The 25,400-nt window shown below is 51.5% G+C and overlaps 1 long non-coding RNA gene across 4 annotated transcripts; it reads left to right on the top strand.

Moving 5' to 3' along the window:
- The first annotated feature begins 4,839 nt into the window (after positions 1 to 4,839).
- On the top strand, positions 4,840 to 15,964 carry LOC147362783 (uncharacterized). Of its 4 annotated transcripts, XR_015135817.1 has the most exons (3): positions 4,840 to 5,431; positions 5,993 to 6,081; positions 6,362 to 7,002. It is a non-coding gene; the product is annotated as an uncharacterized LOC147362783 (long non-coding RNA). The 4 variants fall into 4 exon arrangements; XR_015135818.1 differs by lacking the exon at positions 6,362 to 7,002 and adding an exon at positions 15,223 to 15,964 and having other exon boundaries at positions 4,840 to 6,081; XR_015135816.1 differs by lacking the exon at positions 5,993 to 6,081.
- The last annotated feature ends 9,436 nt before the right edge of the window (positions 15,965 to 25,400 follow it).

The raw sequence follows: 25,400 nt of genomic DNA, 5'->3' as shown, positions 1-25,400 counted from the left end.
GCCCCTGCCTCCATGAAAGATGCTGATGGGGGTGTGGAGGGGGCTTCGGAGGGGGAACAGAGGGTGTTGGGAGTTTGTTTCCACTCTGGGGCCTCATGGGCACAGAGACCAGGGCGAGAATTAATAGCTCCAAAGGACCATCCTCCTTGCAGCCCCTCCCCAGCCTTGACTCACCCCTGACCTTGACCCTGACCCCTTCCCTCCCCGTCTAGTCTCACCTCACCTGGGCCAAGTGTAGTGCAAAGGGACTTTGTGGGGGTGGGGTCGAGGGTGGTAACCTGGGCGCTGGGAAGGCTGTCTGCCTCCAGGGCCTGCAGAGGAGCGTGGGAGCAGGCTGGGAGGCTCTCCTGTCTCCCCAGGGTGAGGGGGTGCTCTCCCAACAACTCTGCGGTGTCTGAGTTGAGCTCTGAATTGGAGGAACAGACGAGGGAAGCCCGGTTGTCCCAGGACTGGGGAGACAGGAGCTGGCCCTTTGACGCCCTTGCACTCTGTGGCCAGGTTGCTGCCTTTCCCACGGGATGCCCTGCCTCCCCGTCTAGGGAGCTAGGCGGTTTCCAGTGGGTCCGAGACCTTCAGCATCACCCAGGAGAATTGCTTTTGTTCACTTCCGCAGCCTGGGTGCGTCTCCTGGGGGAGTCTCCCAGGTTCTCTGCCGGGTCAATGGTTCCTTTCCCTGCTCTTCCATTGAGGCAGAAGGACAAGGATGTGCTGCTGCTGCTGCTAAGTCACTTCAGTCCTGTCCGACTCTGTGTGACCCCATAGATGGCAGCCCACCAGGCTCTGCCGTCCCTGGGATTCTCCAGGCAAGAACACTGGAGTGGGTTGCCATGTCCTTCTCCAATGCATGAAAGTGAAAAGTGAAAGTGGAGTCGCTCAGTCGTGTCCGACTCTTAGTGACCCCATGGACAGGATGTACTAGAAACTCAGAAATTTGAGTAGAGTCTCGGCCCTGCCACTGCCTGCCTTAATGACTGCTCTCTTCCCCATTCTGGTCTATTTCCCCATCTGTGAAGGGACAGGTTTTGGAGACCAGAGGACCCTAAAAACCCTGCCAGTTCTAGATCTTTGTGAACAGTGACTCGTAGGGGCCGAGAGCAGAAGGGCCCCCGAGAAGGGTGCAGAGAGCTGTCCCCACTCTGGACACCTGGGCTTGTCCTGATGTAGCCTCTCTAGGGAAGGGGTTTTAGCCCCTCAGAGACACCCATCCCCTTTGTGCTCTGGCCCAGGCTCCCTGGTGCCTTGGTGCAGGCCTGGCTTCTCCAGAAACTGGGTGAGGAAGTCAGGGGAGGAGGCACCAGAGCTGCACCGTGCCATCAAAACCAGGTCAGCCTCCTGCTGTTCCCGGCTATTATCCCAGCGAAACTGGGAGAGCACACACCTGGGGCCATTGCTCAGCGTCTCAGGTTTATGATCCTGAGCCCAGGAAAGTATGAGTTCATCCCCGCTGCTCCTGCCTCTCCTCTGGGCCTCCACGTGGCCCCTGCCAGGCTGGTCCTGGGTACCACATCCCAGAAGGCACGTGCCTCCTCCACCCCCAGCCCGTTCCCCTCAGCCCCTCGGGTGCAGTTACAGGGGAGCAGCTGCCAGCACCCTGAGCTTGTCTGGGTGGGCTGGGAAGGCCTGCTGAGGCAGAGGCTCTCAGGAGGGCAGGACTGGCCTCGATTCTCCCCCAGGACTGTCTCAGAGCTGGGGACATGCAAGCCTCTCTCCTTCACAGACTGGCCTTAACTGGAAACTGGTCACAGAAGATTCCTAGCTCTCCTGGCTTCCTGGGTGTTCCTGGAAGTCCTTCCACACTTCTGCGTCCTAGAAGACGGCCTTCCCTTCCCGTCTTCTCTCCCTACCTAGTCTCCCTTTTTGCTCTGGGCTCTGACTCCACATTGTTGCACCAAAGCCCCCATCCCAGTAGGATGGTGATGTCACAGGACAGATAGACCTGGGGGAGGTAAGGGGAACAGGGCCCACCTCCCTGGAAGCTCTGTGAGCATCCCATCACAGCAATGCCCTTTCACCATCATTTCTGTTAGGTCAGCATTGAATCTCCTGGATTCTAACAATTAAAATCTTGTCTCTCCTACTTCCACTTCTGGAAGCTATGTCATCTTCCCAAGTTGTAATTGCTGTTAGCTCTTCTTCTGTTTTCCTTATTCTTCCTATTATCTTAATAATTTGTATTTATTGATTTGGGTTTCCCATGTGGCACCAGTGGTAAAGAACCCGCCTGCCAGTGTAGGAGACATAAAGAGATACAGGTTCTATCCCTGGGTCAGGAAGATCCCCTGGAGGAGGGCATGGCAATCCGCTCCAATATTCTCGCCTGGAGAATTCGGTGAACAGAGGAGACTGGAGGGCTACAGTCCATAGCGTCGCAGAGAGTTGGACATGACTGAAGTGACTTAGTGAGCAACTTTGGCTGTGCTGGGTCTTCACTGCTGTGTAGGCTTTTCTCTACTTTGGCTTCTCTTGTTGTGGAGTGTGGACGCTTGGGCGCATGGGTTTCAGGAGTTGTGGCACGTAGACTCAGAGGTTGCAGCTCCTGGGCTTTCTAGCACAGGCTCAGTAGTTGTGACCCACGGGCTTCCCAGTGTATGGATCTTTCTGGATTAGGGGCTGAACTCACGTTTCCTGCATAGGCAGGTAGATGCTTTACCACTGAGCCACCAGGCCATCCCTCCTTTCTGTTATTTTAGTAAGACTGTGGGGGGAAAGTGAAACTGGATGTGTGTGTTTAAGCTGTCATTTAACCTGAAACCCTTAGCTTTTCTTTTCTTCAAGCCCCCCCCCTCCCCCCGTCCCAGGCATGTCTGCTTGGGGGTGGGAATTCTTGGTAGCCCTCTCTTCTCACACCCAGCCTTCCACCTTGCCGCTTGGGTTCCATCTTGCCTTGATGCTTCATCACCCCCTCCCATCTCCAAGCCCTCAGGCCGCTGTGAGGTCCAGGCAACACCCCAGAGTCTTCTCAGGTCCTGGTCTGAGCCATCTGGCCTTCCCACTCTCCTCTCTCTCAATCCACTCTGTGTCCTGGGCCCCTCTTGCCTACTCAGAGAGGCCATCAAGGTGCTGGACCAGAGACCAGGTGACAGGTGTATCCCTGACAGCAGCTGGGCCTGCAGTGTAAGGAGGCAAGGAGCCCCTGGCCATGCTGACCCTTCAGAGGAGCAGCAGGTGTGAGTTGGTGGGGGCGGGGGGGATATAGGGGATGAAGGTGAGTGGATGGAGCAGATGCTCTACAGGGCCAGGCCACCCACCTCACCCACCTGGCTTCAGCACAACTATGCTCTTTTTCCAGTAGTCATGTATGGATGTGAAGAGTTGGACTATAAAGAAAGCTGAGCGCCAAAGAATTGATGCTTTTGAACTGTGGTGTTGAGAAGACTCTTGAGAGTCCCTTGGACTGCAAACAGATCCAACCAGTCCATCCTAAAGGAAATCAGTCCTGAATATTCATTAGAAGGACTGATGCTGAAGCTGAAACTCCAATACTTTGTCCACCTGATGCAAAGAACTCATTGGAAAAGACCCTGATGCTGGCAAGATTGAAGGTGGGAGGAGAAGGGGATGATAGAGGATGAGATGGTTGGATGGCATCACCAACTTAATGGACATGAGTTTGGGTAAACTCTGGGAGTTGGTGGTGGACAGGGAAGCCTGGCGTGCTGCAGTCCATGGGGTTGCAAAGAGTCAGACACGACCGAGCAACTGAGCTGATGCTGAATACTTCCTGGCATGTTACTCACGTTCCTTCTATTCTGCCACAGCTGGTCTCTGCTTTTTTGCTCCAAGGTTTTCTCGGAAGTGACAGAGAGCTCAGTGCCAGCCCGAAGTGGAGAGTGGCTAATGGTCTCAGGTACCACTGTCAACGCTGGGGGTCAGGGTGTTCATGGAGAGATGCCTGACTCTCATCCTCCACTAGGACAATCCTAAGACATGCTCCACACATTTTCTGGTGGATCCCCAGGCCAGTAACCGGTCCTTTCCTGAATGATGGTCCAAATATACTAGTTGAACCCAAGTCCTTGTCTTAGGCTTTGGGTTTTCCCAACCTAGACACCTGGCCCAGAGATGTGGTGGGTAGCCTTTTCTATTAGTGTTCTCACAAGGACCCTTTCCCTACCTCCCAAACCCATATTGGGAGTCACAGACATCCACTCTGTGTCATCTTCACCTTCATCCCATATTCATCCCATATTCCTCCTATCCCCAAGTTCCATCAATTCCCTTTCCACTAGCCTCACCTCCTTGTTTGGGGGCTCCTTGTCTCTCTTGTGAGTGGCAGCCCCAGCCCCCTGTCTGGTCTCCTGGCTCTGACTGGCAGTCCCCTGCAGTTTTTCCCTCCCCGAGTTGGATCAAGAGACTGCATGAAGCTCTCCAGACTCGGGGATGTTTGCGACAGTAGAAAACAATCCTGGGTTTTTATAAAGCAAAGGACTTTCTTCTCTGAACACTTTCTGCTTTCCCAGCCTCTGGCCACAGGTCCTCAGCCTGCTTACTGTCTGCTCTGGGGTTCCCCAGGGCCAGGAACACTTCTCAGGTGAGCACTATCTCTGCTTCCTTCCTGCCTCTCTCACGGGGCCTACCTGAGGCTGCACACAGAGAGGGGCAAAGAAAGAAGGAGCTGGAAGAGCCCAGAGAGGCTTCTGCCCTGGAATAGAGATGGCTGGGCCTGGGGAGGAGGATGGCTCTGGCCCTGGCTCAGATCTCATGCAGGTGGACTCACAGACAGACAGATGCTCCCAGTGTCCCAAGGTTGGTGCTGGGAGGTGGAAAGCACAGGATCAATTGGAAACCCAGAGAGGGTGTGGCTAATTTAGCTGGGAGTGTGGGTGGAGAACAGGGGAGAGTCAGGGAAATATCCCAACTGAGCTGAGTCCTCAGGCCCGAGTAGCTCGTGGCCACACGGAGGGATGGGTGGCAGGGGTGGGTGTTGGAGGCAGGGTCTTTGCTGGCCCACATGGTACCTTTGTGAGAATTAAACCAAGGTCGCTCTCTAGGAATATGCAACCCCTGGCCCACGCACACAGCTTGATGAGCAGAGCCTGGACTGGATCAGAGCCTTAGCCTGGTCTCTCCATCAGCCATTATCCTGCCTATCCCAGTGCAGAGGCACCAGCACATGCCTAAGCTCAGAATCATGGTATCCAAGATGTCCATGTTCTAATTCCCCGAACGTGTTAATGAGCTACTTGACATGGTAAATACAAGAGGCTTTGCAGATGTAATTAAATTAAGACTCTTGAGATGGGAGATTATCCTGGATTATCTGGGGTTGGCCCTAATGCAATCACCAGGGCCTTTATAAGACAGAAGCAGGAGTGTCGGAGAGGTCCAACAGAGAAATAGACCAGAGTTGAAGGTGCTACCTCGCTGGTGTTGAAGATGGAGGAAGGAGCCACGAATCAAGGAATCAGGTGGCATTTTGAAACCAGAAAAGGTAAGGAAATGGGCTCCTTCCTAGAGCCTCTGGAGGGACATCGGTCTGCTGGCACCTCGATTTCAGCCCCTTAGGACCCATCTTTGGATTTCGGACTTCCAGAGCCTGAAGATGATCAACCTGAGTTGTTTGGAACCACTAGTCTGCGGTCGTTGGTTACAGCAGCCACAGGGACTAAGGCATGAGCCTCCGTGCTTTCAGGGAATGGCTGTGGGACATGGTGCCTGGAGCCCAGAGGGTGGTGGGAAGGGGGACAGATGAGGGCAGACAGGTAGGCTGTGATGATGAAGGGCCTTTTCAGTCATTGAAAAGAATGTGCCTTTGTGTGAAAGTGGCCCAGCAGAGTGACACAGAAGGGAGCCACATTTCAGTTGTGGATGTGGTCGGAGGCAGTGACCAGGAGGCCAGGTGTGGGTACCGGGATGATGACGGGTTCTGGGCCCAGCTGGTGGCAATTCAGGGAGGCAGAGCCTCTCCCCTGGAGGCCTGGAGGCTCAAGACACAGTGGAGGGCAAATTCCTCTTCCCCAGCCCCTGTCCTTTCTGTTCCTGCCTCACCCAGCTATAGGGTCAAAGGCACTGAAAGGCCACCTGAGATAAGGAGGAATGGTAAATCCCGGAGAAAGTTTCTGAGGGCTCAGTGGAGAAAGGGTAAGTCACACCCACACACCCACACACGGTGGGGCGGGGTCTGGCACACCCAGAGCTTTTCTGCTGGTCAGCCTTCTCCCTCAAGGGCGACTCGGCACGGATGCTCCAGCGAGGCCCCGTAGGGACTGTCTGATGCCAGGTCTCCAAGGGTGACTGCCCTTTGGGGTCACCAGGCTGAGGAGCGAGGGGCTGGGTCTCGGACGTCTGAACCCTGGGTGGGGCTGCAAGGAGAGTGCAGGAAACCGATTTTTCAGTCTCACCTGTGATTGCTTGGTCACAGGTGAAACTCTGGTCACTTCGTGTGAAAGATGAATGAAATGTATCAAAAAGGGCCGCACCTCGGGTGTGTCCTCCCTTCACCCCCATCCACCCAGCCTCACAAGCTGCAGCCTCTCTGAACCATGCCAGTTCTCAGAATGCCTGCTGATTCCCACCTCTGCCTGACCCTTCCTCTGTCTGGGCGCCTCCTCACTCCTGGTCTGCCTGGTTAGCCCCTCCTAACCCTCCAGGGGTCACAGTCCCCTGGGAAGCCCCTCCCCCAGGGGCTGAATCCGGTCTCCCAACCATCAGGCCCTTCTGGAGGCAGTGACCAAAATGCCACTGATTGGCTTATGAAGCTGAACTTGCAGCAGGTGCGGCGCCACCCGGGACTCTGAGTGGGGAACCTGGCCAGGTTTCCTGCCCTCCCTTCTGGGGCAGACTCAGCCCTGCCGTCCCAAGGCGGCTGCACGTGGTTCTTGGACCATGTGTTCTCCTGTTGAATTTTATATTTAATTTTGTTATGTATTTATATCTGTAAATTTCCTATTTGTATTACTAAATGCTGTTGTATTATTGTTTTACTTATACTTTATATATAGTATGCATTTGTACATGAAATTTATGTTTAAAAGATAAAGGAAAAGAGCATTTTAAAAAGAAGGGCTGTCTTTTTAGTCCTCTCCTCTGCCCACCTGGCTCTTTTGGTTGTGGCAGAAGGGAGTTCTATTAGGAGATTAGAAGAAAAGCTTTATAGAGCTTAGTGACGTGTTTTTAAGGACTAAAGGTTAGATGGAGAGCATTAACATTTTAAATGTAGCTACCCTTGTCCCAGCAGTTGCACTTCTATGAATTTACGTAAATATGTGACACTTACTCAAAATAATACGTGCACAAGGTTATTCATTGTAGCATTATTTGTAATTGTGAACAATTAGAATAAGCATGAATAGCCATTAATAGGTATTGGTTAAATTATAGTAAAGCTGAAACTCCAATACTTTGGCTACCTGATGCAAAGAACTGACTCGTTTGAAAAGACCCTGATGCTGGGAAAGATTGAAGGTGGGAGGAGAAGGGGATGACAGAGGATGAGATGGTTAGATGGCATCAACGACTCAATGGACGTGAGTTTGACTAAGCTCTGGGAGTTGGTGATGGACTGGGAAGCCTGGCGTGCTGCAGTCCATGGGGTTGCAAAGAGACGGACATGACAGGGTGACTGAACTGACCTGAACTTCTAGTGTCTTCAGATAATGGAATACTGACACCGTGCAGTTGTTAGCCAAGAATGAGGTGTATCTACAGTGATATGAAATGAGTTTCAAGATTTTCACTTGGAAAAAAAGCAGAGATGCAGAATATTGTGTGATCATTTACGTAAAAACTGTGTGTGTGTGCTCATGGGGGTGTGCACATGGACTTGTGTGTAAAATGTAGTATATCTGGAAGGCACAAAATCTGGACAATGGTGTGCTCTCTGGAAAGGCTCAAAGGGGCATTAACACCTTCTGAATTCTGTATTTGTTTATATTTACCTATTCTAGAATAATAATAATTCACACTTTTAGCACTTCAAAATAATGAAAAAGGAAACAAAAATAAATGAAGAGCTTAGAACAGAGCCTGGCATACAACAGTCACTGGTGAATTCATCTCTTGCAAGGTGCCCTGGGGACTTGCCTGTGTTCCTGCTGCGTGGTGTACACACCTCCATTCCATCATCGTATTAATATGATGCGAAAAGTGTTAGTTGCTCAATCGTGTCTGACTCTTTGTGACCCTTTGGATTGCAGCCTGCCAGCTCCTCTGTCCGTGATTCTTTACCATCTGAGCCACTAGGGAAGCCTCTATATATAATATACATTATGGCAATAATTGTCTCTTTCCACATCTGACTGTCTAACTGGACAATGTACCAAGTACGACTCCAAGGCAGGGAAAAATACATCTTCACTTTATGTCCTGGCACCAAACAGAGATTCTGGCACGTGGTGGATTGCTGAGTGAACGTATGATCGAATGAATTCGCTAATGAATGTATTAGAAGGAAAGTGAAGCCATAGTCCCTGCTGTGTATCATAGAAGCTCACGCTCCGATAGTGGGGCAAGAGTTACACATGACACATGTCAGTGAATACAGGCTGCTTATGACAATGACCCCATGATCCTGGAGATCTAGGGGAAAGAGAATGAAAGATTCCTCAGAACTGAGAAGTGCTTACAGTTGCAGGGTGATGTTTGGGCCTGAAAAAGACGGGAGTCAGGAAGGAGACCGTCCAGGATAAAGCACAGCGGTTGCAGAAGAGGAATCAGGTCTGGTGTGATGGGGAATATAGTGTGGATCCAGGTGGGACCAAGATGGCGGAGCTACAATCAGATGGCCTGCTTCCCTGTGAGCCAGGGTGGGAAGTGGCTCCCCCATCTTATCCCACTATACCGTAGCCTTCAATCTCAGAGCTGTGCAAGGGCATCTGAATGGCACCTGAACTCGCCATCTGCTTCTCTGGGCCAGCACATGGAGGTAGAGCTGAGGAGCCAGCCAGTCCCCCTGCTTTGGTCTCCAACCCCGTGGGAACTGGGTTTTGTGAGTCGTTTGGAAGCTTGGTGCTGGAATCTGACAGCATGTGCAACCCCTTCCTGTACTTGTTCCAAAAACTAGCCAGCCTGCTCAGAATGGTCAGTAACATGATGATTCACGTGGTCCTGACTTAACCATGTTAGGTCTCGGGGGCTGGGAGGAAGGCAGCACGAGACAGGAATACCAGCCAATCTCTCCAGCAGGGAGGTTATTTTTCATTGTCTATCACTGCATAAAAAACCGCCCCCAAAATCAGGGGCTTGAAAACAACTACTGCTTTATTATTTCTTCTGCTTCTGTAGTTGACTGGGTTCAGCTGCTGGTCTTGTTTGGTGATCTCTCATGCAGGGCATTTAGGTAGAGGTAGGGGCTGGAGGCGTCTAGAGCCTGACGAAGATGCTGGGTCAGCCAGTCCTCTCTTCTTGTCCATGTGGTCTCTCCACATGGGCCCTTCGGCAGGGTAGCCAGACATCTTACATAGTGAATCAAGGATCTCAAAAGCTAAACTTCCAAGAAAGAGGAAGTAGAACCTACCGTTCCTTGTAGAACCTGCCATTCCTTGTAAAGGCTAAAGCTGAAATTTGCATGGAATCGCTTCTGCCACATTATGTTGAGTGGTGTATGTAACTGAAACCATTTACTTCATAATGGGACTTGAACCCATGTGGCTGGGACTCGAACCCAGCCAAAACCCTGCCTGGGACTTGAACCCACATGGCTAGGACTCGAATCCAGCCAAAACCCATGGTACCTGGTTTCAGAGCTTAATAAAGTTCAGGTTCTTAACGTCTCATCACAGAAAGAATTCAGTGAGAGACAAAGTGATAGGTAAGAAGTGGATTTTTACCTATTCAGATTCAGAGAGAAGCACACTCTACAGACGGAGTGTGGGCCATCGCAGAGGGCAAGTCCGGCCATGAAATGTGGCGTGGTTAGTTTTTATAGGCTGGGTAATTTCATAAGCTAATGAGTGGGAGGATTATTTCAACTATTTTGGGGAAGGGGCAGCGATTTCCAGGATTTGGGCCACCACCCACTCCTTGGTCTTTTAACAGTGCCTTGGAACTGTCGTGGCACCTCTGGGTGTATCATTTCACTTGCTGATTGAGGATCGAGGTCTAGTCTTGTCTGCCATCTTGGTCCCGTTTGGTTCTAGTCAGTTTATGTTGTGTCCTTGGGTGACGTCATTCTTTCAAAAGTTGTGCCCTGCCCCTTTTCCTCCTGTTACATCACCAGCCTGCCTACAGTCAGTGCGGAGGGCACTACATCAGGGCACGGACGCTGGGAAGTGTGCATCACTGGTGACCATCTTTGGAGACCAGCTTACGTAGGCCTGCAGTGTTAGCAGTGACAGCTGAGGCACCAAGGAGAGAAGTGGGCAGTGATTGGAGATGGATTCAGGTCTAGAGGTCCTCTTGGCTGGACTCTCCCTGGCACAGAGGGGACAAACCCAGGTGGATCTCTTTACAGCACTTTCCCCCACCCCATCCTCATGTCTTACCTGTGTTCAGGGCCTCAGCCCCACTATTAATGGAGTGGGTTCCCCTGGACTGATCACTTTAACATGTGGGGAAAGAAGCTCAGACCCGGGCAGTGGGTGTCTGGCCAGGGTAAGGGGAGGCTCCACTTTCATATGCCCAACTGGATCTTGGTCTGTTCCACTTGGGTGTCCCAAAGACACCTCAGCCTTAGTGTGTCAAGAATGGATCCCTCACGTCCACTCCTACTTCCTTCTTCTGAGAAAGGTTTACCCCAGAGCTCCAAGGTCATGTGTCCTTCTAGAGAAGATGGCTCAAGGACTCCAAGGTGATTCCCTAGCCTCTATGATAGTAGAATAGAAAAATCAACTTCAATATCTGAAAGTGCTCTTGGTCTATAGTAAAACAAGGCTGGTAACCATACCTGGCTCAAGATTATCTCCTGATAAGCAAACTGGATAAATCATGTGGAAATGGTTAAAAACATGGAGTGCTATAGCCAAGGGAGGGGCTATTTGACCTCTGCTAATTAACCTGTTTAATAACCATCCTCCACTTCTGATTACAGAGCCCTTTTTTACCTTAGGAAACTCATTCCATGTGGTCTGTGTGGGATTTGGCCTGCTAGAGAAGTAGGAACATGCCTCAGGCTTAGCCAATCAGAGAACTCCATATCTTGACTACAAGGGTTGGTTCAGAAATGGCCCTGTGACCTTGGAAGATGTCAGCTAAAGTTCTCCAAGTCTTTTTCTTCTGGAGCTCTTGGGAGAGACAGTTTTTATCCACTTGAATTGCTAAAGTCAGTATGGCCTCTCATGTGGTGAGAACCCAGTTAGGAAATACAGAGACAGAGGGAATTTCCTGGAGGTCCAATAGTTAGGACTCTGTGCTCTCACCGCCTAGAGCCCAGGTTTAGTCCCTGCTTGGGGAACCAAGATCCCCCAAGCCACGTGGCTTGGCCAAAAAGAGAGAAAACAAGAGAGAGAGACAGGATTCTGTTGGAATCATTCTAGACTCTGGATCCAAGACTGTATGAAGTCACACCCACCCTGATGTATCAGTTCCATAGGTCAGTACATCATCTTTTTTTTGTAGCTTAAAGAGCCTGATTGTGTCTTTAAAACAACAAACCCTTACTCACAGACTTAGAGAATGAACTTACAGTTGCTGAGGGAAGGATGAGGGGAAAGGAAAGTTAGAGAATTTGGAATGGACAGGTACTCACTGCTATATTTATAATGGATAACCAACAAGGTTCTATAGGATAGCACAGGGAATTCTGCTCAAAGTTAGGGTTAGCCTGAATGGGAGGGGAGTTTGGAGGAGAATGGATACAGGTATATATATATATATGGCTGAGTTCCTTATTATACACCTGAAACTTTCAGAACATTGTTAATAGGCTATACCCCAATACAAAATAAAAAATTTAAACCAGGAAACAAACTCCTTTCCTCATTTTTACCAGTGCATGCCTTGTTCAAGACTTGGCTCAAATTCTCCTCTTCCAAGAAACCTGTCTGAATCCTCCCATTATGTGATATGTTATCATTCAGATTATATTACCTCGTGCTGGTTTGTCTGTATTAAAAATGTGTTGAGTCCTTCCAAGTGAGGGAGCTTCCTCCCTCTGTAGGGCGGGAGTGTGATGTGTGAGCTGTGTGTGCACACTGGGATGGAGTGGGTGAGTGAGGACGCAGGGGCACATTGGCCTCCATCTCTCAAGACTAGAAGGTGTCCTGGATTCCCACTTTCTCTTCCTCACCATGTGAGAGTCATCACAAGTCCTGTGAACTCCATTCAGTATATCCTGATCCTCTTCTTCTCCACCCCTGCCACAGTCCCACCCACAAGGCTGTTAGAGCCTCCCAATCCTCTTGTCCCCTACAATTCAGATTACCATCACAGCCACAGTTATCTTCAGATCGTGTCACTTCCCTCTTGTTATTGTAATAAAATCTGGATTCTTCACCTGCAGTTCTGTACACAACAGGACCCCTACCTGCGTCTCCCACCACCCCCTCTACATCAGCTTTCATCCTACTGTTTAAACTTGGGGAGCAGCACATAGGGCCACCTTAGGGGGAGCTCCTTAGCTCTTTCCCTGCTTGGAATGTTCTCCCGGAGATCATTGCCTGCCTCAGCACAAGCATCACCTCCTTAAGGCAGCATTCTCTGACCCCTCCAGGCTCTCTCGCTGCATCACTCTATGTTCTATTTACAGCATTTATCATCACTGAAATGATCTGTTTTGAGTATCTGTTTACTTGTTTTGTTGTCTCTCCCCCGACTAAGATGGAAGCTCCAGGAGGGCAGGGAACTTCTCTCTCATATTCACTGCCATAGCTCCTGCATCTGAAACAGTGCTTGACACATTAGAGGGTGCTCAATACATCACTGTTGAATAAATGAACAGAGACCAGGCAGTGGTGATAAAACCAAAACTGAATTTGATATGGTCCCAAACCTGGAGGCCCAAACATGGTGGCATGATGGAGAGAAATAGGCATTTAAATTGCAGTGTGATAAGCACGTCCATAAATGCCAAGACTGCTCCTCGGGCTCACCTTGAAGACGCGCCCACCCAGAGTGCATGTGAGAATGTGCTAAACAGGCTTCCTGGGGAGGCCAGGTCTAAGCTGAGACCTAACAGATTGTGAGCAGGTTCAGCGGGGGTAGAAAGCTTGTCTCAGGTGGGGACACCTGAACCTACAAAGAGCCAGAGGGCGTGAGAGCACAGTGAAGGCAGGTTCTGAAAACAGCACCTGCAGAGCCTCTGACCTGCCCACCTGGAGAAGGGCTGTCTTCACCAAGTCCCTGGGTGACTTGGAGGCCATCGCCTGGATCCAGATCATTCCAGATCATTTATTCCTTTAATGACCACTGGATTCTGACAATGTGCCAGGGCCTGGACTAGGCACTGGGGAGACAAAAATCAAGGGCTTAGACCTCTGTGGCTGAAGAAATAGTGCTGAACCATGTAGATGAAAGAAGTCCTGCCCAAGATGACACCAGGAGACCTCAGCCACCACATGCAGAGGGTACAGCTGGGTCCTCCTTCCACCCACGTGCCTGGGTGTCAAGGCGAAATCAGGGACACTCCCGCCAGCCTTGCAGGGACTTGCCCTTGAACTGGTCCTTCTGCCTGGAGAGCCTGCCTTTCTGCTCCCTTGTGCACGCACTTGCTCAGCACACACACAGGCACATACATCACCTCCACTCTGGTCACAGGCACACACCCACGCCTACCCCTATGTCCTCACACACACGAGTCACACACTGGTGCCAGTTACCAAGATGGGGAAAACCAGATTGGGGTGGGGACAGAAAGCAAAAGTTTTGGCTTGCCTATGTTAATTTTGAAATGCCTGGTAGATATCCAAATGGAGATGACAAGCAGATGTGAGCCTATAGTGCAGTGGAGAGGTCTGAGTAGGAGATGCAGGTGTAGGAGGCATCAGCAGATGAATGGTTGTAAAGCCTCGAGGAGATAATCTAGGTAGTGTCCGGAGGAGAGGAGAAAGTCTAGAACCAGCCCTGATGCATGACAAACATGTAGAGGTTGATTAAAACCAACAGAGGAGCCTGTGATGGGTAGAGAGAGAGAGAAAGGAGAAAAGCAGGGAGCTGATTTTCGCTGAAACCAAGAGAAGAGAACATTTCACTGAAGAGATGCAGCCAGTCATCCCACTGCTGCTGGAAGATCCAGCAACTGGGCAGAGGAGTGACCACTGGCTTCAACAACGTGGAGGTCGCTAGAGAGACCTTGACAGACAAGAGTGGTTTTAATGGAGCAGTAGTAATGGGACGCCAACGGGGTTGGGTGTGGAGAAAATGGGAGTGAAGAGGTGAGAGGATCAGATAGAGCTTCTTAAGGAAATTCTGCCATGAAGGCCTATGGGAGCAACAGCTGCTGGAGGGAGAGGGGCATCAAGGCAGAAATTTTTTGTCTGATTTGCTTTTCTTTTATTTTTATTATATTTTTTATGGTAGCATAGTTGATTTACAATGTTGTGTTAGTTTCAGGTGTACAGCAAATGATTCAGTTATATCAGGAGTACAGTGTGTACAGCAAATGATTCAGTTATACATATATGTATTATTTTTCAGATTCTTTTCCCTTATAGGTAGTTACAGAATATTGAGTATGATACTCTGTGCTATACAGTAGGTCGTTGTTCTTTATCTATTTTATATGTGCGGGTGCTCAGTCACTCAGTTGTGTCTGACTCTTTGCGACCCCATAGACTGTACCCTGCCTGGCTCCTCTGTCCATGGGATTTTTTCAGGCGAGAACACTGGAGTGGGTTGCCATTCCCTCCTTCAGGGGATCTTCCTGACACAGGGATTGAATCCATGTCCAGGTGGATTCTTTATCCAGTGAGCCATGGGAGAAGCCTTCTATTTTATAGTAGTGTGTATACGTTAATCCCCAACCCCTTATTTATCCCTCCCTACCTGCCCCACTTTCTCCTTTGATAAAAATACATTTGCTTTCTGTGGGTCTATTTCTGTTTTGTATGTAAGTTCATTCATATCATTTTTTTTAAGAGATGAGAGCTTCTAGAGAATTTATGTATGCTGTGGGAAAGATCCCATGGAGAGGGGGGAAATTATAATAAAGAAGGGAAGATAATAAGGCATTTCATGGGCAGAGACCCTGAGAAGGCAAGAGGAATGGGATCTAGAGCTCAAAAAAGAGTTGGGTTTAGATAGACGTTGGGATGGTGGGCCAGTCCATGGGTACAGATGCCAGGGGCCTAAAAGTTTTGGTTGAGGGAAAATGGGTTCTTTCCAATATTTTCTATTTTCCCTGTGTAATAGGAAACGACATGATGAGCTGAAGAACACGTGGCCTTAGAAGACAGAGAAGAAGGTGGAGTGGAAAGGCCAGGGGCTAGAGAGAGAACCCTTGTTGGGAGCCCACTGGAGAATTCTGTCGTTGAGTGAGATCAGTCAAGCACTGATCTGAGAATTAGGATACATGGCCCTTGGGCACCAGGGCTTGGGTCAGAGCAAGAGGACAAAATACCCCAATGCCCCTGATGATCTTGGCCTCACCTGCAGAGAGGTCTGTCCCGCCACCGCCAGCCCTTGGCATGTTCCGCACTCAAGAGACACCAGCAATCTCGATGGCGAGGGGGGCCACCTGGGGGTGGGCAAGAGGCGTGAGGTCATTGTGTTGAATGCTCACCCCTCTTCACACCCCACTCCAGCACAGCCTAGAACAACCACTCCCACGAGGTGGACCTGGGAACACAAAGATAGCAAGGTATGCGGCTGGGTCCTGGCCCCAGACCTGCTCGGAAGACAATCAGCCCAGTCACAAAGAGCTTCTCAGAAGAGTTTTATTGGGGTGCATGTGTGTCTCCTTCACTGTCAGGCACCCACTTGCCTCCAGAGAAAGGGCTCCTTCATCCCTCACGTTAGTCATGAGTCCCTGCACAAACAAGGGGCCTTTCCACGGCTTTCCCACCCACCCTGGGCCAGAGCCTAGCACAGAGGCTGGCTCAGACAGAGATGCTCTGTAGTTTCTTATGAATAAACGAAATGAAGTGAAGGGAAGTGAAGTGAAGTCGCTCAGTCGTGTCTGACTCTTCGCGACCCCATGGACAGTAGCCTACCAGGCTCCGCCATCCATGGAATTCTCCAGGCAAGAATACTGGAGTGGGCTGCCATTTCCTTCTCCAGATGAATAAATGAATGGACATATAAACAAGTGGACATATAAACAATGAACGAGTGGACATATCAGGGCAACTGTCCGTCCAAGGAATGAAAGCCTTCACTCGAACCTGGCCAGAATGACCAGCCCCTCGGCCATCGCTTCCCTGAGGACAGCCGGCATGACCAAGACCAGCTCAGGCAGAGTCAGAAGGTCTCCAGGTTCAAAGGAAGTTCCTCCTGAGAGGGGAGGGCCGACAGCGTCCTCTGGAGCTGAGGAGAGAAAGCAGACCCTTTCTATCCTAGAGGTGGCTACAAAAGGGCCTGATGTTAATTTAGTTCTGGACACCGTGGTCCTGGACAAGAGAAACTTGTCCACCTTCTCTCATGACCTCTGGTCATGACCCTTGATGGCCAGAGTAGCCCCTGGAGCTCTGACCTCTGCTCCTCACCAGCGGTGGTGAGCCGCTTGACCTCAGGCTAGGGCCCTCCGAGCAGAGTGGCCACCTCAGTGGCTGCAGGGTCAGAGGTCAGTGAGTCAGGGGTCACGTTGAGAAGGCACTGTTGTTTCCCGCCTGTTGGGGCTGAAGGGCAAGCTGACGGAGACCTGACCCAGGGCCCAGGCCGGCGGGCAGATGGGCTCGCACACCTGTCCTCTTGAGCCTCTAACTGTTCCCAACTCTCCTTTGTCGGGTCCTCCTGAATGCCCAGGTCAGCTAGACAAGGGATGGAAACGCTAGCTGGAAGAATGGAAGAATGCTGGGAGGCCAACCTCCAGGAACACCCGCTGAGCCTTCCTGAAGGGATTCTCAGTCTGGCTGGGAACAAGGAGAAAGAAGAGGACCAGGTGGGCTGAGGACCAGAAGTGGTACAGATGAGGGGTGCCCGCACTTGGCTCCAGGTCCCTGCTGAGGGGCTAACCAAGCCCTGCTGGGCAGGAGCAGGCCCAGCTGTCAGCCTGCTGCCGAGAGAGAAGCCCGAGTCCCAGGGATGCTTGAGAGGGCTGTTGGTCTGGCCGGGAATGAGCTGCCCTACAGGAGACAGTGAGGGCGACCCCCACCCCTCGCCCCCGCCCCCGCCCCCAGATGTGAGGGTGGGCAGGGCAAGTCCAAGGACATACCACCTGAGAGGGGGCCTTGAGAGGAGCTAACCAGGACACGCCATGACGGCCTGTGGGTGAGCCTGGTGAGTAAGAGTATCAGTGTCCCGGGGCAAAGTAACAAAGCATCACAGACTGGGAACTTAGATAACAAAAATGTGACGGACTTCGCTGGTGGTCCACTCGAGAATCCGCCTGCCAATGCAGAAGACACGGGTTCGATCCCTGGTCTGGGAGCTAAGATTCCACATGCCTCAGGGCAACCAAACCCACGCACCACAACTACTGAGCCCACACACCACAACTCCTGAAGCCTGCACCCTGAGTCCATGCTCTGCAGCAAGAGAAGCCACTGCAGTGAGAAGCCCAGGCGCCGCAATGAAGAGCAGTCCCTGCTCACTACAACTAGAGGAAGCTGGCGCACAGCAATGAAGACCCAGTGTAGCCAAAAATAAATTAAAAAAATTATCTTCTCACAGTTCTGGAGGCTGTAAGTTCAAGATCAAGGTGTCAGGAGGGTTGGTTGTTCCTGAGGCCTCTCTCCTTGGCCTAACAGATGGCCACCTTCTCACTGCATCCTTGCATGGCCTTTCCTGGTGTCTCTCCCTCGTCTTACAAGGGCACCAGTCAGATTGTACTAGGGCTTACATGACCTCATGTCACCTTAACCACCTCTTTATTTTTCTTTCTTTGGTTTTTTGTTGGCTTGTTTGTTTTTTCATTTTGGCCGTGTGGCCCAGTATGCAGGACCCTAGTTCCTTGACCAGGGATTGAACCCTTGTCCCCTGCCCTGAAAGTGCAGAGTCTTAACCACTGGACCACCAGGGAAGTCCCCTTAATCACTTCTTTAAAGACTCTATCTCCCAAAACAGTCACACCTGGAGGAGCTGGGGGTTAGGCCTTCAACACACCAATTTTAGGAGACACAGTTTAGTGCCTAACAGTGACTATGGCCCTGAGTGACTGTGCATGTTGTAGAGAAATGGACTGCTGGGCCAGGTGATAAAACACCAACCACAGGAGGGACAGTTCCTCCTGTGTGTGTGTGTGTGTGCGTGTGTGTGCGTGTGTGTGTGTGCGTGTGTGTGTGTGTGTGCGCGCATGCTCACATGTGTACACGTACACAGCAGCCTGCTAGTCACTCAACAGATGTGCTTCCCTTGGTTCACCTGATATTCGCTCAGAGAAGGACAGGCACTACAGGCCCATTTCCTGGATGAGCTGAAGTTGTCCAGGTCACAGGGCAGGCACAGGACAGCACGGGAACCTCTACCCAGGCTGCCTCGGTGTCCTGGGTGCTCCTTGCTCCTCCTTGCTCCCTGCCCCATCCTTGCCAGTAAGGTCATATCCCCAGATCTCACACCACACCTCTGGAAGAGTCCTAGCAGTCGGTAGCGGGGCCTCTACCTGTGTGTCACGTAGGCGGAAGCGGAGGTGGCAGTCTACTGCCTGGAAGTGGAGTGATTCACGAGGCCGTGCGTTTACTGGCCAGAGCATGTCTTATCTCCCTGACTCACTTGATTTTTAGGCTCTGACAAGCTCAGCTGTTTGCCAGGGTCTGACAGGTGCTTGTACCTGGAGGGCAGGGCTCGGTCCCTGCTGGGCCCAGCTCCACCAGAGACCCAACACAGGTTTTTGGAGACCTCCTGAGCTGGCCCACAGCGGGTCCCTCTGGGAAAGGCACATCCAGCCTTGGCTACACCGTGATAGCCTCTGGCTCTGCTCTCTCATTCTTGAGGGGCCTTTGCCCCTCCTGTGCCAGAGGACCTGGTGCCCCTTGGACCCCACCCTGTTTCCCCCACTTGGCTGTGGAGGAGCTTGGCTCCCCAGGAGCCACCTGTGGAGGGCTGGGGGCCGTGGCAGGTGAGGGGTCACATGTACCACTGCCAGGAGACCAGAGTGCCCAATCTCTAGGATGCTGGCCAGTTTCTCATGGAGGCTCTTCATTGAATTGGCTCTGATCGGAGAGCCTTGACCAGCTGCCCTTAGCCCCACTGGCTGAGGCCTTGCTGGGTTTTTCTGTTGGAAAATTTCATCCAGACACTTCCAAAGAGCTCCAGCGCTCCTGTGTCTGCCTCCAAGGACATGGCTGATGGGAGGCCAGAGAACAAGTCCTTCCTTGACCTGGTCATGGTAGGTAAGTGGTCCCTGGGGGAAGGGCTGGGGCCTGGAGAGCTGCTCATCTTTGACTGTCAGGTTCTTCCAGCCAAACGACCACATGAGGGCCTGGATCAGTGGCCCTAGAGCATGTCCTCAGGGGCAACTTTGGGTCTAATCTTGTCAGTCATGACCTCTCCTGCCTGTGAATGGACCAATGGCGTATGGGCACTGCCCCTGTGACAGCCAGAATGGCCAAGGCTACCTAAAATCTCTCTTCCTAATCAGCCCCTGTGTTGAGGCTCTTCCTAGCAGAGACATATGGATAATCTCAGATATGCATATAACACCACCCTTATGGCAGAAAGCAAAGAGGGACTAAAGAGCCTCTGGATGAAGGTGAAACAGGAGAGTGAAAAAGCTGGCTTAAAACTCAACATTCAAAAAACTAAGATCATGGCATCCGGTCCCATCACTTCATGGCAAATAGATGGGGAAACAATGGACAGATTTTATTTTCTTGGACTCCACAATCACTGCAGATGGTGACTATAACCATGAAATTAAAAGACGCTTGCTCCTTGGAAGAAAAACTATGATTAAACCTAGACAGCATATTAAAAAGCAGAGACATTACTTTGCTGACAAATTCCATCTAGTCAAAGCTATGGTTTTTCTAGTAATCATGTATGGATGTGAGAGTTGGACCATAAAGAAAGCTGAGCCCAAAAGAACTGATGTTTTCAAACTGTGGTGTTGGAGAAGACTTGAGAGTCCCGGGACTGCAAGGAGATCAAACCAGTCAATCATAAAGGGAGTTATTACTGAATATTCATTGGAAGGACTGATGCTGAAGCTGAAGCTCCAATATTTTAGCACCTGATGAGAAGAACTGACTCGTTAGGAAAGACCCTGATGCTGGGAAAGATTGAAGGCAGAAGGAGAAGGGAGCATATGTAGTCGTGGCCGAGTGGTTAAGGCGATGGACTAGAAGGAGAAGGGGGTGACAGAGGACTAGATGGTTGGATGGCATCACCGACTCAATGGACATGAATTTGAGCAAGCTCCAGGAAATGGTGGAGGGCAAGGAAGCCTGGTGTGCTGCAGTCCATGGGGTCTCCAAGAGTTGGACACGACAGTGACTGAACAACAAGCAGAGACCAGGACGTAGTGACCAAGGACTACACACGGCCAGCCTGGAGGGTCCCTCAGGACCACTTCATCCAGTCCTCTGGTTGGCAGAGACCTCACCTCACTGTCAGCTCCCAGGGCTCTCAGGGTTTGTGTGGATGGTTGCCATGACCTAAGGCAACCACAGCACCCTGACATTCAGGCACACTTGTAACTGTTGAATGAATAAACGAATTCAGGTCCTCAGGTCATTCCAGCGCCCATCCCCGCCTCCCCCTGCCCCCCACCCCCACCCCAGCAACCGTGGTCAAGGGCCTGAGATTCAGTTCATTGCTGCCGGAGGGGTGTGTGCGTATGTGTGTGGGAACCACTCTCCATTTCTATCAGGAGCCCAGGGGTTTACCTGGATGGGAAGAGACTGCAAGTCTATCCTGGGCCTGTGGCTGTGAGCGTGGAACTTTTCAGGAAATAAAGAGGCATTGATTGTGGGTTCTGCCGGCAGGTAACTGAAGCTGACTGATTCCCTTCAGACCAAACCCTGAGGTGCTTGGGGCTCTGAGCTGGCGCGGCTCTGAAAGGCACTGACTGGGCCCTGGCCCGGCTCCAGGAGGAGCGGCGTGGGAACGTGGCCTTTACCCTCTGCTGGGCCTCGAGGGTGGGGAGGTGGGTCTGGGGGCGGGATCTGGGACCGAACCCCAGGGTGGCCTCTGAGGGACACTTCTGGGCAAGGCAGGCCTCAAAGGGCCCAGAGCAGCCACTTCTGTCACCTATCCCTCCCTAGTGGATCTTCCAAGACTGTCTTTTGGTGGTGGAGAAGGCTCACGGGAATCCCCTTGTTCCCATGAGTGGACATGGGCTGTTCCATTGCCCCTCCCAGGGACCACTCTTGGGTCCACTTGGAGAAGCACCGGGCATCAGAGAGGAGTAAGACCTGCAAAGGGTGTGTGCTTAGAGAGCCCTGGACCCAGCAGGCCCTGTCCTCTCCTCCCTCCAGAGTTTTGGAAGAAGGCTGTTTCCCACGTTTTGATGCATCAGCGACCATGACTGTGGGGCCGGGGTCCCGGGCGCTCATGTCTAAGGGTGGCAGCCCTGGCCGGCGGCAGCGGCAGCAACAAGTGGGTCTGTTCTGCTGGAAATTCTTGGTCTGGCCTGGCCTCTCTAGAGCCCGAGGCCAGCAGGAAACCTGCCTTTCCTGTCCGGGGCTCCCAGCCCCTGTCAGGCTCTCTGGGTGAGGGCAGGGCGCTCTCTTCAGTTCTCACATAGAACTCTGTTGGGTTGGGTTCCCAACAAACAGAGGTCCGGCCCCATGGGGCCTGCTTACTTTTTCCTTCTTCTCTGGCTAGGGCAAGGGAAAGGGGTAAAGAGTTTGGGGTTCAAATTCCTGTTCTGGCCCGTTCTGATGGAGGCCCAGGACAAAGCCATTTCTTATTTCCTCTATGCTGAACCAAACCTCCTTAGGGATCTCCTCTCATCCCCTGGTGGCTTTTCCCTGCTGCCTGGGGAAGCCCTGTCCTGTGCACCAGCCAGCCTGGGGGCCTTATCACTGTGTGTGTGTATCTGCGTGTCTGTGTTAGTCATTCAATCCTGTCCAAATCTTTGCGGCCCCATGGACTGTAGTCGACCAGGCTCCTCTGTCCATGGAATTCTCCAGGCAAAAATAATGGAGTGGGTAGCCATTCCTTTCTCTAGAGGAGCTTCCCGACGCAGAGATTGAACTCAGGTCTCCTGCATTGGCAGGTGGATTCTCTACCGTCTGAGCCACCAGCCCCATCCAAGGTCCCACTGGAAATTTTGATGATTGTGCAGGATTGTCTACACTCTGACTGGGACTTGACCAACCTGTCCAGTGTCCTGCCCTCTGAGGAATCCAGGGCCGTAATGCCAGCATCATCATGCCTCCCACATGCCGGGTACCGAGCACTTCACAATTGAGACCTCAAATATTCCCAACAACAGACAGATGGGGTATGATTATCCACAGTCACAGAGGAAGAAGCCAAGGCTCAGAGATGCTGAGTGACTTTCCTGAAGTCACACAGCTCATAAGTGGGCCAATCAGATACTGGAACCTAAAGTCCATGCACCTTCCTTTGAAACTATTTTATGGGGGAAGGGGAGGGTAAGGAGCTACATCAGGGGCAGTTACGAGGAGGTGCCTTCCTCTGGGTAATGGTTAAGATGCAAGATAGCCAGCAGCACTCCAAGCCTTGTGGAGTCATCTTCAGGAATTCTCTCTATCTTTGGACCTTTAGCATCTAAGATCTGACTTCCCTCCATAACAGCCTCAGCTGGGCCCCGTGATGGGGCAGCCGATCCCCAGACCAGCCCCAGCCCGCCTACCACTCTTACTGTCCTCCTCGTGTCCAGACTCATTGGTTCTGGTTCTGTCATGAACAAAGCAGACCAAGGATGAAATGGGAGGCTCCCGATTGGGTTATTCCATGGACTCAGGGTCCGCTTGCCAAGGCCTACTAAATGTCAGAACCACTTCACAACTTCTCCTGAAGAGTGTGCAAACACACAGCTCTGGATTCATGCAGTGGGGTCCAACATTTGCTGGCATAACACAATAGGAAATCTGTTTAACTTGCTGAGTCTCAGTTGTCTCATCTGTAAAGTGGGTCATTATAAGGATACATTCTGAGAATAGGGCATTGGTGTTGTGCTTGGAACATAGCAGAGGCTCAGAAAATGGTGATTGTTATTAACCTTTCTCTAGATCTCTATAATATAGGTGGTGTCATTTACCAGGATTTTAGGAAACTTATGGATTTTATTGCTGCTCTGTACTGAGCATTCCTAGGTGAGGAGCTGAGATTAAGGGCAATTCATTCAATAAGGGAACTCCCCTGTGGGGTCAGGCTTCCCTGGTGGCTCAGTGGTAAAGAACACGCCTGCCAATGCAGGAGATGTGGGTTCGATCTCTGGGTTGGGAAGATCCCCTGGAGGAGGGCATGGCAACCCACTCCAGTATTCTTCCTGGGAAATTCCATGGACAGAGGAGCCTGGCGGGCTACAGTCCCTGGGGTCACAAAGAGTTGGACACGACTTAGCTACTGAGCACACAGGCACCCAAGCTGTGGGATCATGAGGGCCCACAGCGGTATGAACTTCTGCAAGGGGCCAGAGAGGTAACCCAGGGGCAGTGACATCACATCCCAGGCTGGCAGCAACAGCCCACCTGCCCTCTCACTGGAGACCAGAGCCCTGCCCCCTTCCTTGGCCCCTCTGTTCACTTGCAGCATCATTCACAGCCCCTGTGAACAGAAAGGACTAACAAGTAAAAAGTGTGAGCCTCAAGGATGTGATGAAGGCACGTGTTGCTCTGCTACCCTTTGAGAAGGCCAGCCCTGCCTTCTGTTCAGGGCCTAGACCAATATCAGGTTGGTTTGCCCAAGGCCTTGGATGCTGGGTGAAGAGGAGGCTGTGCTTCCTGCAGCAGGACCAGGAAGCTGGAGGGGAGAGACCAGAAGGAAGCCAGCTGCCAGCTGGGTCAGGGAGGCTGGGGAATGGATGGGACCGGTGTGGGTAGTGGTCTTTCCATCTTGTGCTCCACATCTCAGGAGCCACCCCTTGGCAGGGCCAACGGACTGGATGGAGGATGGATGCTGATGTTGCCTGGAGGCTGGACATATATCCCCTGGGAGCCAAACCCCAGAACATGTGCTCTCTGATGGGAAAACTCTCAGCTGGTTTGACTGGATTTCCAAAGCTCCCAGTCTTGGGACTGAGACCTCAGAAAGAGCAGCTGGGGGAAGATAGAGGACATCTCCTGGGGCTCTGGGTGACTCAGGAACTTCAAAGGCTAAATCACCTCCAGCATTTGTGCGCACAAGAAAAGCTAGTCAGGGGAGGGTTGAAGATCTGTCTCCTGGGACAGGGTCAAGGATTTGACCCTGCCAGATTTCCAGCAAATGGACTCATCCCAGGGGGTGACCAGGCATCCCCACTCACATGCCCCAGCAGCTTTGCTGGTCACAGAATGGCTGCAAATTACATGTTATTAGAACAGTCTGGCTGATGAAGTCACTGCAGCCCTAATCTTATTTATTTCAATGACAGCCTTGGCAGAGCCGTAAATCTTGCTGCCAACCATGTCTCTGGTGGCCGGTTCCCTGGAGGCGCTATTGTCAGACGTGACTACAGGGAGAAGTCCTTGTTAGAGCTTCAATTTGCCATTCGTCACCTTTTTCCTTCAAATGGAAAGTTCTTCCAGGAAACCCTGCCATACGGCAGACTATAATTTTCAAAGATGGCATCCATGTTATATCTTATTGGGACATACTTCTCTTGACACTCTGGGACTCACTCTGTGACTGCTTTAATGTGGAAGTCACTGCAGAAGTGACATTGAGATGATTTCCACAGTTAGGTTGCAAAGATGCCATGTGCTTCCCTGCAGTGAGGAAGTCCAGGCCGCACAGAGAGGCCACATATAAGGTGTTCTGGTCCATAGCTCCTACTAAGTGCTAGCTGGCCCCCAGCATGAGCCACCAACCATGTGAGTGAGGAGACATGCCAGATGACTCTAGACCATCTGACTGCACCTTCATGAAGGACCCTGAATGAGAACCACCCAGCTGAGCCTGGCTGACCCTGAGAACTGCGAGAGATAATAATAAAATGATCATCATTGTTTCAAGCCACTAAGATTTGAGGGGATGGTTACATAGTGATGGATCACCAGAACATCCACAAACAATGATGATGGATAACCTCTGCCTCTTGAGCTTCTCTGTTGTTGAAAACTGGAAGTACTCCATCCTCCCAAACATGCCTTCTCAGGTTCTAAAAATGTAATATCTGGGTGATTCGGTCTTGAAGTAGGATTTGAAAGCAGAAACTCCAGTTTTCAGCAGTGGGAAGACAGGACTTCCCTGGTGGTCCTGGGGTTAAGAAACTGCCTGCCAATGCAGGGGACATGGGTTTGATCCCCGGCTGGGGAAGATTCCACAAGCTGCAGGGCAACTGAGCCCATGGACCACAACACCTAAGCTGTGCTCTAGAGTGC

This window comes from Bos grunniens, chromosome 11, assembly GCF_055505025.1.
Source record: "Bos grunniens cultivar Pamir isolate PY7600 chromosome 11, Bosgru_T2T1.0, whole genome shotgun sequence".
NCBI classification, from domain to species: Eukaryota; Metazoa; Chordata; class Mammalia; order Artiodactyla; family Bovidae; genus Bos; species Bos grunniens.
Note: the sequence above shows the minus strand (reverse complement) of the source record. Positions and strands in the feature narration are given on the sequence as shown.